Source organism: Mus caroli, unplaced genomic scaffold (assembly GCF_978045245.1).
Source record: "Mus caroli unplaced genomic scaffold, Mus_caroli_1 scaffold_9, whole genome shotgun sequence".
Lineage (NCBI taxonomy): Eukaryota > Metazoa > Chordata > Mammalia > Rodentia > Muridae > Mus > Mus caroli.
The window spans coordinates 70,944,870-70,965,033 of NW_028227264.1; positions in this window are offsets into that span (position 1 = coordinate 70,944,870).

Genomic DNA, 20,164 nt, shown 5'->3' on the forward strand with positions numbered 1-20,164 from the left:
CCAGCAATGCCTTATCTGACCAAATAAGCATTAATAATTCACTGCTCTGTTGCTAAAAGTACACCATTGAGAAGACCTTGTTACACTAAATGTTTTATCTATGGTAAAATACCCTATATAGTAGCTCATGCTGGATGGGAGCCTCAGACATACAATAAAATAATAATAGGATGCATGCATATATAGCATGAATTACTGTAATGCATTTGTCTCTGATAGGTATTTTAACATGTTAATCAAATAGGTATTAACAGTAGCTTAAAGCAATACGCATGTACTATCCACCCTCCTAGAGTTTATGATTCTAACTTTAGTCAAGGGGCATTTCTCCCAAGGAAGCTGTATGCTTGATTGTCTTGGTTTCTAGAGACCTACCACATCCATCAGCTGATGGATCATCTCGCATTGTTCCATGGACTCAACTCCCCAAGGGGTATTCACTGATGGAAGCATTCAACCTGTGAGGTGGAAGCATGCTGAAGGATGCCCATTAGTAGCCAATGCTGAGATAAGACCATCAGGTTGGAGGAAGAGCAAGCATGAAATAACTCAGCATGGAGTGACCAATATAGTTGCCTGGGATCACGTAGCAGAAAACTTGAATTCACACATTTGCTGAATCTACACTTCCATGGCACTTCCTGTCAGAGGGTCAGAATAGCCCTTGAGAGTCCAGTGATAAGTTCTGACCCCTGTTGATCCCACTGCTAATAAGAAATGAAAATCATGTCTGCCACTAAACAGGCAGAGATGGTCACTAAACAAGCACAATTCCATTTCTGTGAGCTATCTTCTCTCTCTCTCTCTCTCTCTCTCTCTCTCTCTCTCTCTCTCTCTCTCTGTGTGTGTATGTGTGTGTGTTAGACTCTAAATTTTTTCTACCTTAGCTGCTTTCCACATTGTCCTTATATTTTAGAGTCACTGTTTATTAAAACTTGACAATCGCAGGGCTTGGTGGCACTCACCTTTAATCCCTGCACTTGGGAAGCAGTGGGAGGTGGATCTCCCTGACTTTGAGGCCAACCTGGTTTACATAGTAAGTAATAAGACAGCAGGGGCTACAAAACTTATTTCAAAACAAACACAAATAAAAGCCTGACACTCATTATTTTCTCCTCCGTATCAATGTGTGTTTGTTTGTGTGTGTGTGTGTGTGTGTGTGTGTGTGTATGTGTGGTATGTATGTGGCAGGCTGAAGCAGCGTGATGTGAGTGGGCTTTCCCCTCAGTCTGTGGAGCAACTTCTTTCCTAAAGTAGTGCCCTTCTCTAGTGTGGTACTGAAGCTTCATGACTTATATTCTGAGCCGAAGGTCCAGCACTCCAATTCAGAACTAGATTTGTGGTTGGTAGATGTAGCAAGCCCTAGAAAATCCTCCTGATCATGTCTGAATAATTAGACCTGGCCCTGTCTGTAGTTGATGGCTTTGAGGTAGAGTCCAGTACAATTGTGTCTCTGATTAGAAAATGAAAGCAGAGTGCAGGTGAACTACAACACAGAATAGGCAACAAAGCTTTGGAAGATGAAGAAGTAAATAAACGCTAGGAACGTAAGCAAGGGCAGCAGTTGGGAAACTGAATTAGTTGATCCTTTAGTATGTGAGGTGTGTGTGTGTGTGTGTGTGTGTGTGTTTGTGTGGTATATGGTGTGTGTGTCTCTCTATGTGTGTGAGGTATGTGTATGTATGTTTGTGTATGTGTGTATGGTGTATGGGTGGTGTGTGTGTCTCTGTATGTGAGGTGTGTGTGTATGTGCATGTGTGCATGTACACGCATGTGTGTGTGTGTGTGTTTATGTGATGTGTTGTCCTCAGCCAACATCTAATCAATATGACCCAAACCTGGCATATTATGAGCCCACAGCCTTTCAAAGTTGTCATAATTAATGCTGTACTGTGATGTGAGATAGAAAACAAAGTCTGAGATGCTGAGCACTGTTGCTTATAGAGGACAGGATTAAGTGATGTTTTATTGCCAGAAAACACATTGCAAGGGGCATTGTATTGGCTGGGAGTTACTCTGAGTTTCTTCCAGTTATAGTCTGTATAGATTCTGATGAAGAATATCTGAGACTGGGAAAAATGGCCTGCATGGGAGAAGAGATGAGCGTGGTTCATGCCTGACATTTGTATGCGAGTATGTACCATGGTGAATAATCATGTGGTCCAATTGCTAGAATAAGAAATGAGGGCAAGTAGCTGGAGCTCATTAGCAGGTCCTCTACCTGGACACAGTCCTGTGATCTTGTGACAGTTTGAAGGAAGATGATGAAATCTGTGATATATTGTTTATTGAGATTCAAGAATAAAATCATTTTTCCCCTACAGTTTAAGAACAGAGGATCTGTAAGTGTTATCTATACCAAGCTTTGTATTACTAGCAAATTCTAAATAAATCTGGAAAAGCTGATTATTTCACAAAACGTTCAGTATATATTTTTTCTATTTTACATGATTAGGCTTAATTCCAGCTTTGTGGGTGTTTATGAAATTTGTACATAGTAGCTATTACCTGAAAGGTGTGGCACGGGAGATATGAATGGATAAACATGTGAATTCAAAGTATATAGAGAGATGGTGCTTCAAAATAAACATGAAGTGTTACAGACAGTTGTTTCTGACCACCACACTGTGAGTTACCAAGGAAAGTAGGTTGACATAGAAACAGGAATATGACAATCAGCCTATAACAAAAATTCTGCCTCAATTTATGAGACTCATGTAGTCATGGAAGTAGCTTGCCTGTCACTCAATTGTGCTATTTAAAAAAAAAATCAAAAACTATCAGAGGAAAACCAGGAGACATTATACATTTACTCCAGCATTTGGAAGATTTTATTTTTCACCTGGAAGTGAATGAAAATCCACTTTTGCTTTAAGGGCCTGAAGAGATGGCTCATCAGTTGAGAGCACTGACTGCTCTTCCAGAGGTCCTGAGTTCAATTCCCAACAACCACACTGTGGCTCACAACCATCTGTAATGAGATCTGATACCCTCTTCTGGTGTGTCTGAAGAGAGTGACAGTGTACTCACATACATAAAAATAGATAAAGAAATCTTTAAAAACTAGCATTAAGTATTTTCCACCAAAATGTAGCACAAAGATGTGTTGAAGATCAGTGGTTTACTTAGTTTGAGCATGGATCTCTGTTGGGTTCCTAGCACAGAAAAAAAAATGAAAGCATGTAACTATAAAGCAGGATTGTATTTGTGTAAGATGAAATATCTCTGGCTAGCAAACTGGAAATATCAAGGGAGTGACTGGACACAGAACAAATTGAATGAAACTTATTATAGGTGACTTGGAAGTATTTGTTAAGATTAGTAATAAACAGTCTAAAGCAATAGAAAACAATCCCTGGTCTCTGTTATTATAGAATAACATCAGGTATGGCCTCCTGCCCTTAAACTATCAGACTCTCCTAGAAGAATTGCAGTCATGGCTTTGAGGCATTTGGCATTACAAAGGAAAAACCACCAATCCATGACAGAATAGAAAGATAAGAATTGATTATATTCTGTGAGTTCTTTTGTGATTGGGTTACCTCACTCAGGATGATGCCTTCCAGGTCCATCCATTTGCCTAGGAATTTCATAAATGCATTGTTTTTAATAGCTGAGTAGTACTCCATTTTGTAAATGTACCACATTTTCTGTATCCATTCCTCTGTTGAGGGGCATCTGGGTTCTTTCCAGCTTCTGGCTATTATAAATAAGGCTGCTATTAACATAGTGGAGTATGTGTCCTTCTTACCGGTTGGGACATCTTCTGGATATATGCCCAGGAGAGGTATTGCAGGATCCTCCGGTAGTACTATGTCCAATTTTCTGAGGAACCGCCAGACTGATTTCCAGAGTGGTTGTACAAGCTTGCAATCCCACCAGTAACGGAGGAGTGTTCCTCTTTCTCCACATCCTTGCCAGCATCTGCTGTCACCTGAATTTTTGATCTTAGCCATTCTGACTGGTGTGAGTGGAATCTCAGGGTTGTTTTGATTTGCATTTCCCTGATGATTAAGGATGTTGAACATTTTTTTAGGTGCTTCTCAGCCATTCAGTATCCCTCAGGTGAGAATTCTTTGTTTAGCTCTGAGCCCCAATTTTTAATGGGGTTATTTGATTTTCTGGAGTCCACCTTCTTGAGTTCTTTATATATATATTAGATATTAGTCCCCTGTACTCACTGATAAGTGGATATTAGCCCAGAAACTTGGAATACCCAAGATATAAGATACAATTTGCTAAACACATGAAACTCAAGAAGAATGAAGACCAAAGTGTGGACACTTTGCCCCTTCTTAGAATTGGGAACAAAACACCCATGGAAGGAGTTATAAAGACAAAGTTTGGAGCTGAGATGAAAGGATGGACCATCTAGAGACTGCCATATCCAGGAATCCATCCCATAATCAGCTTCCAAACACTGACACCATTGCATACACTCACAAGTTTTTGCTGAAAGGACCCAGATATAGCTGTCTCTTGTGAGACTATGCTGGGGCCTAACAAACACAGAAGTGGATGCTCATAGTCAGCCATTGATGGATCACAGGGCCCCCAATGGAGGAGCTAGAGAAAGTAACCAAGGAGCTAAAGGGATCTGCAACCCTGTAGGTGGAACAACAATATGAACTAACCAGTACCTTCCGGAGGTCCTGTCTCTAGCTGCATATGTACCAGAAGATGGCCTTGTCGGTCATCAGTGGAAAGAGAGGCCCATTGGTCATGCAAACTTTATATGCCTCAGTACAGGCAAACTCCAGGGCCAAGAAGTGGGAGTGAGTGGTTGGGGGAGTGGGTGGGTGAGCGTGTGGGGGACTTTTGGGATAGCATTGGAAATGTAAATGAAATAAATACCTAATCAAAAAAAAAAAAGAATTGCTTATATTCAACTGCACCAGCAGACTTATGGGAAAGGCTTCCAATACCAGTGGAGTCTGACAGCCTCACTGCTTTAGAGGGGCAGAGGCAGGAGTTTCAGAAGCCTGGGAGTCTATAATTTCCAGAGAAGGTACCAAGGAGCAGCTGTATAGGGCTAAATGGTGATTTGTAAAGGGATTGGGCCCTACTGGACTTTTTGGGTCCATCACTAAATGCTGACCCACCCAAATATTCGAGTAAAGTACCAGTGTCTGTCAAAAACCAATTGATGGGAATAGGTAGACCAATTTACAGACCCTGTTTACAGCACAATGGGTATGACACAGAGACTCTGCCAATAATTCTGTAGCCACAGTGCACAGTCTGGCAGCTCATGGTATAACTGTAATGTGGGAGGTATTATGTGCTTTGCAAATATATGCTGGGGCCAGAACCTCTGGTACTTGAGAATGTGACATTTTTTAGAGAACCGAAACCCTGTAGATGCACTTGAATTATACTGTAAGTTGAGGGTAAAAGAAAAAAAAAAAAAGAACAGGAATTCATCACATTGTTGGAAAAAGCTTGTCCATTATCACAGGGATGGACTGTGTGACAGATGTTTTTCTTTCACCCTTTTATTCTCCATAACTAAAAGAGAATGAATTTCTGTTGTGAACCTTTCAGTATGTGCTGTTTTGTAGACATTGTTGAAACAGACACAGACTAATGGAGTCCTTAGGAAAGGGAGACAATTAGCTATAGATTAAAGGCTGTCCGAGGCTTACCGTGATCATGTTAAAAGCGTTTTTTGGAAAAAAAAAAAAAAACAGAATCAAACTAATTCTATGCATGATAATTGTTTTCTGGAACATTGCCAGGAGCAAATTAAGACAGTTCAAATAAAAATCTGAGAACTTAAGATTCAAAATATCTGCTAGAGTACCAAATATTTCTAAAGCCAGAAAATTGGCCTTAAAAACCAGGAAGAAGAATAATTGAGATTACAAAGGGACAGATGATAGCATCACAAGTCTGGAACATAAAAAAGCATATAGATTTATTACAGGTGTTCAAGAAGCTAGGAAAATAGGAATATGATGAGAAAACAGGAAGGATTAAAACAATAAAATCCAAAATTAAGAAATCACTACTTGCATGAATATATTTTGGGTAGAATCACGAGAAAAAATTTAAAAATATATATATTATGGAACTTAAGAATATAAGTTTAGGAATGATTCATTCTGAGTCAAATAAATGAATAAATAAATAAATAAATAAATATCACACAACCAAGTAGAAGACCTGGGAATTTTTGAAATAACCCCTGGTCTTTTAGTTTAGGCAAAATATAAACACTTGCTTGAAAAAAAATCACAGCCAGGGTTTTATACAGTTGTGAGAATTACCAACTCTGAAATTCAAAGTCCTTAGGAATCCAGGAGCTGAGAAACAAGAAAAATACCACATTGGGACATATTGTCATTTAATTGTTGAAACTGACCAGTGACTCTTGAGAGATTATCCTATCCCAATTGGTCAGTCCTAAACATATGTATGTAACAACAATACTAAGAGGGCTCACACACACACACACACACACACACACATACACACATACACACACACACACACACACAGAGAGAGACAGAAAGAGAGAGAGCATGAGTGAGCTTAATGGAGAAGAGAGAAAGGTGGAGATGATTAAAATACAGAAACTATATATGAAATTTTTAGAAATATTTTAATTAAAAAATTACTAAATGATATTTTCTGTAGATAAACAAAAGAATCCCTCCAGACTTCCTGTCAGAAGCCAGGCAGATACCAGACAGTGAATAGAGAGGTGGACTTTGGCTGGCTGCCTGAGTAAAGACACTTTATCCAAGATGAAGAAAAAATAGCCTTAACTCAAAAGCCGAAAGTAGGAAGGAAGGTTCTCATGTAAACAGCCACAGTGATGGGAATTTTAGCAGAAATCCTTCAAAAGACAGAGATAAAAATGTCATATGCAATCAATGGCTGCTGAGAGATATAGAATCATCTTTCTTTAGAGATGAGCCCCCTGATAATACTAGCACTCTTTAAAAAAACCTAAACAGAGATATTTCAAAGGGAGATAGGACTGGCAAAGACTCCATGCCAATCAATAATCAAAAGGAAGACTGGTAGGTCATATTAACACTAGATAAGACTCATTCCAAATTATGAAAAATATGGGTAATTTTACAGAGATAAATGGTTAAGTGCTAGAACATAGGAGCATAAATTAGTATGTGGCTTATTAAAGGTAATCAATATCAGGTATGGTACAGAAACTGACCTAAATGCAGAAATAGCCAAATCCCAAAATATACTTATAAATTTTGTCAACTATAAGAATTTGACCAAAAATAAGCAATGAAAGGGGGTTGATACATTTTCAGGCTGAAATAGCACTGATATTAAACAATCACACCACAGTCAGATACAGAAATATACATGAAGATGGTATTCAGCAGTTCACATCTACTGCTACACTAAAGATGCTTTCTTCATTAAGATAATGAGACTCCTGTCACATAACATCTTCTGAATCCAGTGGACCTAAATTAAAAATCAGTGACAGAAAAGTGGTTGGAAATAAACCCTCTTGTTAGTAAGAAACCAAACAGTATACTTTTAATAAAACCAAGGAAAGATTCTTAAGGGTATTAATAAAATATTTTATATAGAAAGAACAAGAATAATCAATCAATCTATGTCTTGAATATCTATGGAATACTTGTGTAAGAAGAGGGTTTTAGGTGATCTTATTTTTCTTAAGAGATGCAAACACCCCCCCCCCAATAAAACCCCAGTGGATTCTCAAGTTACAATGAGAGGAAGGGAATCATAAGCATAGCATCAGAGAGCATCGTGGTCCTCAGAGAGCATCCAAGAGCATCGGAAGTATCACAAGCATCATCAGCATCCCAGAGCAATGCAAGAGAAACCAGGAGGACACAGTCAGAGGAACGAAAGCAGGTAATGATGATTTGCAACATTCAATCATGAACAGAAACATTACATATAAGGTCCTTCGAGCAATACAAACATAGCAAAATAAGGATGTTGATAGAGCTACGCAAGTAATTTTAAATGGTTAAATAGATTTATCAAATTTTTTGATGCTTGAAAGCCACCAAAGTTGTGTCAAGAAGAAACAGAAATCTCTATATCTCTTGCTCTTTCAATATCATCATCCATTATTCTTGGATATCAGGCAAGTGCTAGCACCCTGGGTCCTGCATGTTTCAGGAAACCAACTTTCTGGTTTGCTTACCATTGACCTGTTTGACCTATTTCTATGGTTTACTGTGTTTTCTTCCCTGTGCCCATCTCTTCGCTCCTGAATGCCTCTATTCTGAGCACAATCTTGTTAGCTGATGTGCTTTCATTATGTATGTATTGCTTTTGTTTCTTGTTTCTGAGGACCATAGAAAAATGCACCTTTTATTTGTCACAGCTATGACACAAGTGACTGATTCAATATCTATCTAATTGGCCACTGTGAATGCTCCCAAAATAGATATAAAAGCAAAGATCTGTTTGCTGTCCTGATCACATTTCTACTGGATATGTATCCAGAACTGGTCATTTGTGCATTTGAACCAATTAAACTCCTTGATGAATTTGCATGCTGTTTCCATGATGGGTGTGTATTATATCAGAGTGGAAAAGAGAGGACACCTTGCTACCCATTTGCAACCATAGTTACCTAGCTTTTCTGAGAATATATTTGTTAACACGTTTGATCTGATATGTCATTATGATCTCTATTGAATTTCCCTTATGATTAGTGTTTCGGGAGACTCTGGCTATAGCTATTTTTTGTAGCTGGGAATCAATAAATGTTTATGAAATAAAAGAAGCACAAATAAGCAGAAAGAAACTTTATTTTCATGGATTAATGTTAAAACACTTGTCCTGCCAAAAGTATATATATTAAATTCAGTGTCTTAGCTACTGTCTTAGGTAGGGTTCTTTGCTGTGACAAAACACCATGACTAAAAAGCAAATGTCAGAATGTTTTAGTTAGGTATTAGGATCTGACAGAGAGATACACTAGGGCAATCAAATGTTGTAAGCAAATTTCTGAGTCATATTGAAAAGGAAAATGGTAACTCATAAGAATGTAGAACTGCTGTGTGTCATATAAAAGTTTGCACACAGTCTGTGCCCACAAACATTAGCTACAGGTACTTGTGTAATTACCGTATAATGGCCAGGTAGAAAAAGCATGTTCATCTTTTTCTTCATCCTTTCTAGACCATATGCTATGTCGAGATGAAAGTGAGTGTCAGCTTCCCAATCAGCCAGCTGCCAGAAACTTACTGAAATGGATGCTAAACATGAAAGTCGTACATGTACTTTGTACTCATGACCACAGAAGTAGTAGCTGCTGATGCTGTGGGTGAGGAATGAAAAGCTTACATGGAGTGGATGTTCACAGTCAGCTATTGGATGTATCACAGGGCTCCCAATGGAGTAGCTAGAGAAAGTACCCAAGGAGCTAAAGGGATCTGCAACCCTATTGTCGGAACAACATGATGTACTAACCAGAACCCCGGAGCTCTTGTCTCTAGCTGCATATGTATCGAAAGATGGCCTAGTCGGCCATCACTGGAAAGAGAGGCCCATTGGACTTGCAAACTTTATATGCCCCAATATAGGGGAATGCCAGGGTCAAAAGAATGGGAATGGGTGGGTAGGGAAGTGGGGGGCACTATGGGGGACTTTTGGGATAGCATTGGAAATGTAACTGAGGAAAATATGTAATAAAAATATTAAAAATTAAAAAAAAAGAAAAGAAAAAATAATAACTTTGACATCAAGATCCTAAAGAGTTCTGTAAGAAACCTAAGAATATATATATATAATTATAATATATATAGTTTAAATTATAATAAGCATCAAACAGATATTTTTTAAATTTAATGGAATCTACCAGTGAATTCAAAATATAGGACAGACACTGAATGTATATACACAATGAAAACAAACGTGTTAAAGTTTTTTTTGTGACAAAGTTTTTAAATAAAGGAAGAAAGATTAAAAAAAAAAAAAAGAAAAGCTTACATGGTTCAAATCTGTGAACAACCAAGGTTTTCTGATGAAGCAAACTTTGATAACTCTGTGCCTTGGTGGTTGGGGCCCTAAAGAGCTACCAGAATCCAAAGGCTTTTCATGTTATTTATTTATTTATTTATTTATTTATTTATTTGGTTTTTGTTTTTTCGAGACAGGGTTTCTCTGTGTAGCCCTGGCTGTCCTGGAGCTCACTCTGTAGACCAGGCTGGCCTCGAACTCAGAAATCCGCCTGCCTCTGCCTCCCGAGTGCTGGGATTAAAGGCGTGCACCACCACGCCCGGCTTGCTTTTCAATGTTTAATGAAGTCGATGCCCCCAAAATGTTGTCAGAAAACCCATAAATGAAGAAGGAAAGAAACCCAGGACCAAAGCTCCCAAGTTTCAGTATCTTGCTATTCTACATGTCCTGTAAGATAAACACTGGCACATTCCTCTGAAGAATCAATGCACTTAGAAAAGTAAAAAAAGAAGGATGCTATAGGATATGTGAACTTTGGGCCAATAGAATGAAGAAAGTCAAATAAAAATGCCAGGAACAGATTGCCAGGACAGATCAGTTGTCTGTGCAAAGAGCTATTTTGAAGTCTAAGTCTACTTAAAAATAAATGGTCAGACCTTGGGGTTGGGGAAGAAAAGAAAAGCACATGCTCTGTAGTATTGGGAGTAAACTGCTTTTAGCCTTCTGCAGACTGGGTCTCATACAGCAGTTCTTCCATGCTTTTATATATCTAAAACCATGTATGTTTAAAATGCTACCCAAATCCCAATTGCCAAAGTAAAATAGGTACTAGTTAAGATAAACCATGTGAGAATCTGAAAGAGTTGGGAGATTTGCAAAACTCCAGTGTTATCATCTAGTCATCAAAAGCAAGGAAAAAAAATACCCATAACACTACTCAAAAGTGAGGCCTATTAAACTGAAAACATTGTGAGAATTGCTGAATTACTTATTTTCCAGATAGGGTCTTTTTTTTGAGGAAACAACAACACCAACAACATCAACAACAAAAGCACATAATTCTTTACCTTCTTCCTTAGGTGAGGACCCACGTTCAATTTTGTCCCATTAATGTTGTTGGATTTGAATTCTATTCCATTTTGCTTCAGTCTTCCCTAACATTGCTCTCACACTTTGAGTAAAACAAATAGGAAAAGCTCCCCAGTTTTCGAACACGGGAATACATGCAAGAAAGTCATGGTCTGAATAATCCAGAGAACCAAATGGCAAGATATGATCTCAACATTCCTAGGCACCAAGGGGAGCCGGAGTCTTGGAATCAGAAATGGAAAGAAAGGTAAACCACACAGGACACATGCCTTGTTTGCTGAGTATTTTGATTTATGCCCAGATGCTAAAGTGTTCTTGGGAACAAGCATACGTTTTAGGGAGCGATCTAATTTTAGTTGATATATAATGATACAATTACAAGAACTATTTTATGTGGGTCACCAGGAAGACTGTTAGGAGATGAGAGAGGGAATCTATGAACTCAATTACTGTAATATAACACCATTGTTAACACAGGATAACCTAAAAGTCTCTAAGGACACAAGAAACACAGAACAGTTTATGCCTTGTGCTAGGTGACTACTGATCTAGAAGGTCATATATTGGTAAAACTGTTCTTTTCTGAAAATAAGACACAATTAATGTCTGTAGAGATGAGAAATTGCCAAATGAATCCATTGTGCTCTCCAGATTCCATTCTGCCTTTTTAACAGAATGCCCATGTCTTAGTCAGTGTTTCTATTCCCACACATCATGACCAAGAGGCAAGTTGAGGAGGAACCGGTTTATTCAGATTATACTTTCCACATTGTTATTCATCACCAAAGGAAGTCAGGACTGGAACTCAAGCAGGTCGGGAAGCAGGAGCTGATGCAGAGGCCATGGAGGGATGTTCCTTACTGGCTTCCTCCCCCTGGCTTGTTCAGCTTGGTTTCTTATAGAACCCAGGACTACCAGTCTAGGGATGGCATCACTCACAATGGGTCCTCTCATCCTTGATCACTAATTGGGAAAACGCCTAACAGCTGGATCTCGTGGAGGCATTTCCTCAAGGGAGAATACTTTCTCTGTGATAACTCCAGTTTATGCCTAGTTGACACACAAAACCAGCCACTACAGTCAATCCATTTCCATGGAAAACTGTCAATGATAATTAAAAGTTAAGGCATCACTTAAAGGAATATGGAAAACGTGTGTTACCCTCATATAAGATCCTTCTAGGGATAATACAATTAACTATTCCAAATTGGGTGACACAAATTTGAGGAATTTATTTTCTCAGACTTTTGTGAGTACTTGAACACTGAGGTCCAGGTGTCAGCCTTTTCTCAGGTCACCTGAAACCCTCCTCTCCCTTTTCAGGCTGACCTCTGTTGCAAACTATGGTGGTGTGATTATGCTTGGCCTAGGGAGTAGCACTATCAGGAGGTGTGGCCTTTTTGGAGGAAGCCTGTCACTGTGGGGGTGGGCAATGAGACCCTCCTCATAAGTACTTGGGAGCCAGTCTTCTCCTATCTGCTTTCAAATGAAGATGTAAAACTCTCAGCTCCTCCTGTACCATGCCTGCCTGGATGCTGCCATGCTCCCACCTTGATGATAATGGACTGAACTTTTGAACCTGTAAACCAGCCCCAATGGAATGTTGTCCTTTATAAGAGTTGCCGTGGTCATGGTGTCTGTTCGTGATGATTCTGGTGAAGGGCAGAGAGGATGGGAACAGGTTATATCACATGGTATACAGAGAGTTCCTAGCAGGGCTCTGGGTCTCCTGGATGAGATCTGAGTTTACAGAAATCCTGTGTAGTGAGAGATTTGATTTCGGTATGAGCTTCTGTGACAGCTCTGGAGTATGAAAAATAGGGCAAGACTACATAGTGATAGCAAGAATGAACGGTGATTGACAGGATTCGGAGCAATGTTCCAGGTGGTCCCATTGGAAGATGTGTGTGTGTGTGTGTGTGTGTGTGTGTGTGTGTGTGTGTGTGTGTGCATGCACAGACACACACACACACACACACACACGCAAGCATGCTAGGGGATATCACAAGTACTTAGCAAAATAGAGTAAATTATGTAAGATTTAACTTTTGTTTGAATACTGCAACTGTTATTCGTGTGTTCCTTGGCAGTGATTGAAAAGTATTTCCTCCATGGAGATATGGAATGAACTCTGGCCCATCAATAGTACTGTAGACTCCTTCAAAGAGAAAGAGAAATCATTAAACTGGTTCTCTTCATCATTCCAAGGTTTGTCCTATTTACAAGGTTTTGTATATATGTATGGAATGTGTGTGTGTGTGAGAGAGAGAGATAGCATGTGTGTAATGTATACTGTATAGTTTACTGGGAGCATATTCTGAGCTGACAACTAAAAGACAATGCTGTTGATGTAATTGGATTCTATTAGCTATGAACTACACAGAATTAAAACTAATATGATTAAACAAAGCAAGAACACTATGGGTATATGTGTCTTTGGAAGTGTTTCGGTTTTAAAATAAAGTAACACATTTGAGTCTAGTTGTCAACTACAAATCAAAATTAATTGCCTAATGCTTCTATAAAAATACCAAATGGTATAACCAACATGCCCAAGGATTACTGTGGAAACTAACACAGCTTCTTCAAGTTTATCTAGATCTGGCATTCAGCAAAACAAGCTCATTTTCTCATGCTGTGAACTTCAATACAGTCCCTGTGCTTTTTTCCTGTAAAGAGATAATTTCCCCCAAATCTTCCTCCTGAAAGTCAATCTAATTTAAACATGTGTTTTACTGATTTTGAAAACTTAATCGTCATGTTGTGATGGTAGCTAGCATTTGGCTACCAGGTTGGGTTTGCGTTTGTTGCTATGATGTCATTCAAGTGTGGACACTGTGCCCCTTCTTAGAATTGGGAACAAAACACCCATGGAAAGAGGTACAGAGATTGGAGCTGTGACGAAAGGATGGACCATATAAAGACTGCCATATCCAGGGATCCATCCCATAATCAGCTTCCAAACGCTGACACCATTGCATACACTAGCAAGATTTTGCTGAAAGGACCAGATATAGCTGTCTCTTGTGGGACAATGCGGGGCCTAGCAACCACCGAAGTGGATGCTCACAGTCAGCTATTGGATGGATCACAGGGCCCCCAATGGAGGAGCTAGAGAAAGTACCCAAGGAGCTAAAGGGATCTGCAACCCTATAGGTGGAACAACATTATGAACTAACCACTACCCCAGAGCTCTTGTCTCTAGCTGCATATGTATCAAAAGATGGCCTAGTCGGCCATCACTGGAAAGAGAGGCCCATTGGACTTGCAAACTTTATATGCCCCAGTACAGGGGAACGCCAGGGCCAAAAAGTGGGAGTGGGTAGGTAGGGGAGTGTGTGTGGGGTATATTGGGGACTTCTTGGATAGCATTGGAAATGTAAATGAGGAAAATACCTAATTAAAAAAAAAGAAAAGAAAAAAAAAAGAGATAAACTGGGAAGCTCCTGTGGTTTGACAGACAGAGGTCCCCCATAGTCTCTGGCATTTGGGTGTTTGGTTTCAGGTTGCTAGCCTATTTGGGGAGGTTTTGTACTGGGCCTTGTTGGGGGAAGTGTGTCCTAGGAGATGAGCTTTGAGAGCTTAAAGAAGTGCCATTCTGAATTAACTCTCTCTACTTCCTGCTTGCAGTTTGAGATGTGAGCAATCAGCTTTCAGCTTCAGCCATGTCTTCAGCCTTCTGCCATGCTGTCACTGCCTTTATGGACTCTCCCTCTAAACCGTAAGATGAAATAAATTCTTCTATAGGGTGGCTTGGCCACTGTGTTTTATCACAGCAATAGTAGCTAACAAAGAAACTCTACTTCACAAGAGACAGACACCCAGAGTTGGTCTAGCACCATGGTTCTATTTGTGGCTGAAAGTAGCCCCCCTCCTTTACAATCTGGTTGACTCAGATTATAGGGCTTTGTACAAACTTGAAGTTTATTCTGAGTTCCATAGTGCTACCCAAAGCTGAGTCCAGCACAAGGTAATATACACTGTTCTTGTTTCTCTACTGTTGGTCATCCTGGGAAAGGCACAGTTTGCTTCTTTACATGCTCAAATCTCTATCAGGGCCTACATACTATTTGCTCTCTCTTTTTGAAAACTATCTATGAATTCTGTGTCTTATACTCACTTGAAGGAGAATCTGCAGTTTCTTGCCTTATATTCTATGTGTGAATAACCAGTAGCTCTTCTGTGTCATTATCATTAGAAAAGTCCTTATATTGAGCCATGTTACATATGGAACAAACACACAAGAGGGAAGATAGGATGTGCACCTAAGAGTGTTCTATGTCTGCTCATAGAAATCTCTAAGAGATCACCTTTGCTTCTCACATTATCCACTCATTGCTTCCTCCATGCCTGCCCTGCCTCTCCCTTCCTTCTTGCTGCAACCCCCTGCCTCTTCCCTTCCTTCCTTCCTGCTTTTCCTGTGCATTGGTACCTAGTCTGTAACATAATAAAAATGGATACCACAAAGCACTTTCTGAGAAGCAGAACTGCAGTGTGAACCTCAAGTTTCAGAGGTCTGTAAGCTTCCATGGAGTAGGTTCAGCTCTAGGAACCATGTGCTTTCTAGGAGTCATATCAACAAGAGCTGATGACTTTATATGCATTTTATTTTCTTATGATTCTTGGAGGTTCAAAATTGAAAACTAAAGCTTCAGAAATTGTGGTTTCTTCAATACATGGATTTTACTCATCTATTACCTTATTCTTTAACTTACTTTTATTATTTTTGAGAATAATATGTATTCGATATATTTTGAGTTTATTCACCCACATACTTCTAACTCCTTCTTCATCCATTCCTTTCCCCCATATCCTTCAAATCTCACCTTCTTTCTCTTCCTCTTCCTCTTTTTCTTTCTCCCACTCCTCGTTCTCTTCCTTTTTGGGTAATCTACCAAGTCTAGTTTGTGCTACCCATATAATCCTGAATGTAGGTCCATCCATTGAAACAAGTCAATCAAACTATATTTGGTGTGTTTGTAGGTGTAATTATAATTTCTCTTGATGGACTGTTCCTTTGATCAGTACAAAGCAACCCTTTTTCACCTCTTTTGATGAGATTTAATATAAAGTCTATTTTGTCAGATATTAGTATAATCATGCCTTTTTGTTTCTTAGTTGCAAATGCTTGAAGTACTTTTTTCTTTCCCCTCATCTTTAGATAGTGTCTGTGGTTAATGGAGAAAGTGTGTTTCATGGAGATGGCAAAGAGAAGGATTCTGTATTCTAATCTAAGTGCTAAGCTGTATCATTTGATGAGTGAACTGCGACCATTGACTGAGTTATTACTGAGAGGTGTGTATTTTCTCCTGACATTTTGTTGAATTGTTAATGTTTACGACTTTCTCAGTACTTTTTTATTTGATTGCTTATTGAGTGCTGTAAAATCATTTGTTTTCCTTTCTATATTCTTTTAGGTATGTTTATCTTCCTCTTTAAACTTAAGAATTCATTTCAGTATTTGTTGTAAGAATGGCTTGGTGGTCATATATTTCTCTAGTCTGATTTTATCATGGATACTTTTTCTTCCACCTTCAGTTAACACAGAAAGCTCTGATGAGTATACTAGATTAAGTTGGCAATAAAGCCTGATAGTGTTTGAAAGATGTCAGTCACAGCAGCAAGTCCACTCTCTGGTTTCAGAGAGGCCTCCTGGGCAGAAAAGTTCAAGTCAGTTTGGGGAATGGAGAAGTTGCTGATGGAAAAGTTATAGAAGGAAATAGAAAACATTTTTTTAACACTTTTAATTTCCTTTGTTTCCAAAACTGTAATCAGTGAGTTGTTCTAACATAAAAACTTGATTTAAACTTGTACTATTAAAAGTTCAATACATGCACACATACACACACACACACATGCACACACATGCACATACAATCACACAAACACACACACACACACACCTACACATAGAGTTCCTTGATCAGAATCCTTCTCACTCTTCCCTCTCATCTCCATGCTTCCTCCTCCATCAAATTCCTTCTTCACAAATCTCCCTTCTACTTTCATGTCGTTTTAGTTATGTTAGTATAGTATTTAGTTAGGGTTGTCTTCATGATTGAATTGCAGTTATTTGCTTACGTGGGGCATTATAGTAGTGGCCACACCACCGGTGAATGGTGTCCCTCTCCCCACTATCTTTGTCTAAGAGAGGGATGGAGCACAAGTTCATCAGCATTCCAACACGTAAGTTTTAGAGATTATATTTTTTATTGTAATAACTGAGATATTCAGAGAATTAGAGTACATTTTTGTGTAAACAAAATGTATTGCAGTATTATTTTAAGGTCAAAACCCAAGAACATGGTAGCTTGAAATATATGAGAGTTAACAAAAACTATGTTAACACAATTAACATTAAAGTTCTAACATTGTATCATATAAAGAAATAGGAAAAATACATTAATATGTCATGTAGGATTATTTCAAGTTGACATATTTATTTACACATTTTCTTATTCTTTATTGCCTTCTGTCATTATGAGAAATACTGCTTAAGGTAGGAAGTTTAAAGCTATCCATAACTCTCATTAATTTTATATTATATATTAATGAAAATATTTAAAAAGTTACATCCTAAAAGAAAACACTTCAGAAACTGCATATTTCAAGAAACCACACCTATGTCAGATAATCATACATAATATTTAGATGGTCAAAACTGAGCATGTTTAGTCACTATTTACAAAAAAGAAATAAACATAGCTCAATATGAAAAATTATATCTCAGCTTAAACGTTTTAAGTAAAATGAAAATTCTCAAAACTTGAATCTGTCATTGTGGATCAACATTAGGTTGATGATCTTAGAAAAAGAATAGATAGCCATCTAAGAGTGATATTGTTTTTGATTCAGGCAGTTAGTATGAAACGTCATAGTCTTGTGGGTTCATCTAGAAAGGAAGATGTTGGGATAGATGTGTGAAGGTGGGGGTGAGAGGCCACCAACCAACACTTTCTAGTTCTTGGAACCAGAGCTGTAATAATCAGTGAATCTTTTATTATTATTATTTTTTTCATTAGATATTTTCTTTATTTACATTTCAAATGTTATTCCCTTTCCTGGTTTCCCCATTTGTTTACATCTCAAATGATATCCCACTTCCTGGTTACCTACTTCTACAAACCTCCCATCCCACTCTGACATCTCCTCCTTCTCCTTTGCCTCTATGAGGGTGCTCCTCTACCCACCCACTCTTTCCCACCCTACCCCTCCAGCATCCCCTTATGCTGGAACATCAAACCTCACAGGACCAAGGTGCTCCCTTGCCATTAATGTCAGACAAGGCCATCCTCTGCTACATATTTATCTGAAGCCAATCTTGATAGCCCATTCAGTTAAATGTTTGCTTCCCAAGCAGACAGAGATGAGTTTGATCCCAGAACCTGGTTTAAAAATCTACATAGGCGTAATGGTATTCACTTAAAATCCTAGTGTCTGGAGGTAGATCTTGGGGAATGAATCCCCGAGACACCTGGACAGACAGTCTAACCTTCTTGGTACTTACCCCAAGGTAGTGAGAGACCCCGGTGATGTGAACACACATCTCTACTCCCAACCCCTGCCCCACAGAACAGGTAGTTTCCAAAGAACCACATCTATGTGTACAGGTTGCTTTTGTGTGTCAACTTGACAGAAGCTGGAGTTATCATAGAGAAAGGAGCTTCAGATGAGGAAATGCCTCCATGAGATCCAGCTGCAAGGCATTTTCTCAATTAGTGATCAATGGGAGGACCCATTGTGGGTGGTGCCTTCTCTGGGCTGATAGTCTTGGGTCCTATAAGATAGCAGGCTGAGCAAACCAGGTGAAGCAAGCCAGTATTTAACATCCCTCTGTGGCCTCTGCATCAGCTCCTGCTTCCTGACCTGCTTGAGTTCCAGTCCTGACTTCCTTTGGTGATGAACAGAAATATGGAACTGTAAGCTGAATAAACCCTTCTCTCCCCAACCTGCTTCTTGGTCATGATGTTTATGAAACTATGACTAAGAAAAATTGGTACAAGCAAAGTGGGATATTCTTGTAAAATCCTGACCATGTTTTGGGGAGGATTATGGAAGGATTTCAGAACTTTAAGCTAGAAGAGTCATTGGGTGTTAAGAGCTCTGTGGGATGTTTTGTAGGAGCTTGGAAGATAATGTTGCGAACAGTGCAAATGAAGAAGGCCTGGCTTGTAAAATTTCAGAGGGAAGATTAAAGACTCTTATCAGGGCTGTTGCTGTTTTGATTATTTGGTTTTGGTCAGCTGTGGCTGAAGAATCAGCTGTGACTAACAAGATGCCAGAACTACTAAATCGAAACCTTTGCATTACTGGGACTATTAATGCTGGTTAGCTGGAACTAAGAAATTAGCTGTAATTAAGAAAAGACCAGCATCATTAAGGTGAAATCTGGGAAGTGTTTTCTGAGAGCACAGAGGCTGTGTTCCAGAGATAGCCAAGGTTGTACCTTGTGCTGAAGCTGGACTTGGTAATGCGTAAGAATCACCCAGGTGGTACTGGTTTTGAAAGCACAAAGGATTCATGAAGAACAGCTGAGGGTTGGCACTGTGAGAGGCCTCAGAAGGCCATGGGTGAAGGTGCAGCCTCAGTTGCAATTGATGGCCCAAGACTGAAGGGGTCATGCAAAATGTGTTGAGGCTTGGCACCATGAAGAGAGCCGATGAGAGGCTATTTGTGAAGCCTAGTTGCAGCAGAAGACAGTGTTTTGGGGATGCCAGTACCATGAAGGTTTCAGAACTATTATCAATCATTTTGAAAACTGTAAGTTCTTACATTGCAAATTAAAAATATGATTTTTTACTTTTAGATTCAAATCATGTTGTGACTATTGGTAAAGAGGGGAAAAGCATGGGGCAGGAAACTATCTTACATGTGGGTCTCCCTTCTTTTTGCTGCTATGTTGTGCTTGCTTCTGGACTGCAGTAATGTTACAAAGTAACAATTTCCGAAGGGCTTAGAACTTTCTGAGTCACAAATATGTGAAATGGATACAACACCGATTATATTCTTTTATTTTTTTTTATAGATTGAAGTCTTCCTGAGCAATAATTTCTAGGTACACCTTCTCCTGTGTTAATGGACTCATTGTTCCAGTGTTCTTATAAAAATAAACCAACCTCCTGAACAATGGGAGGGAAAAAAATCA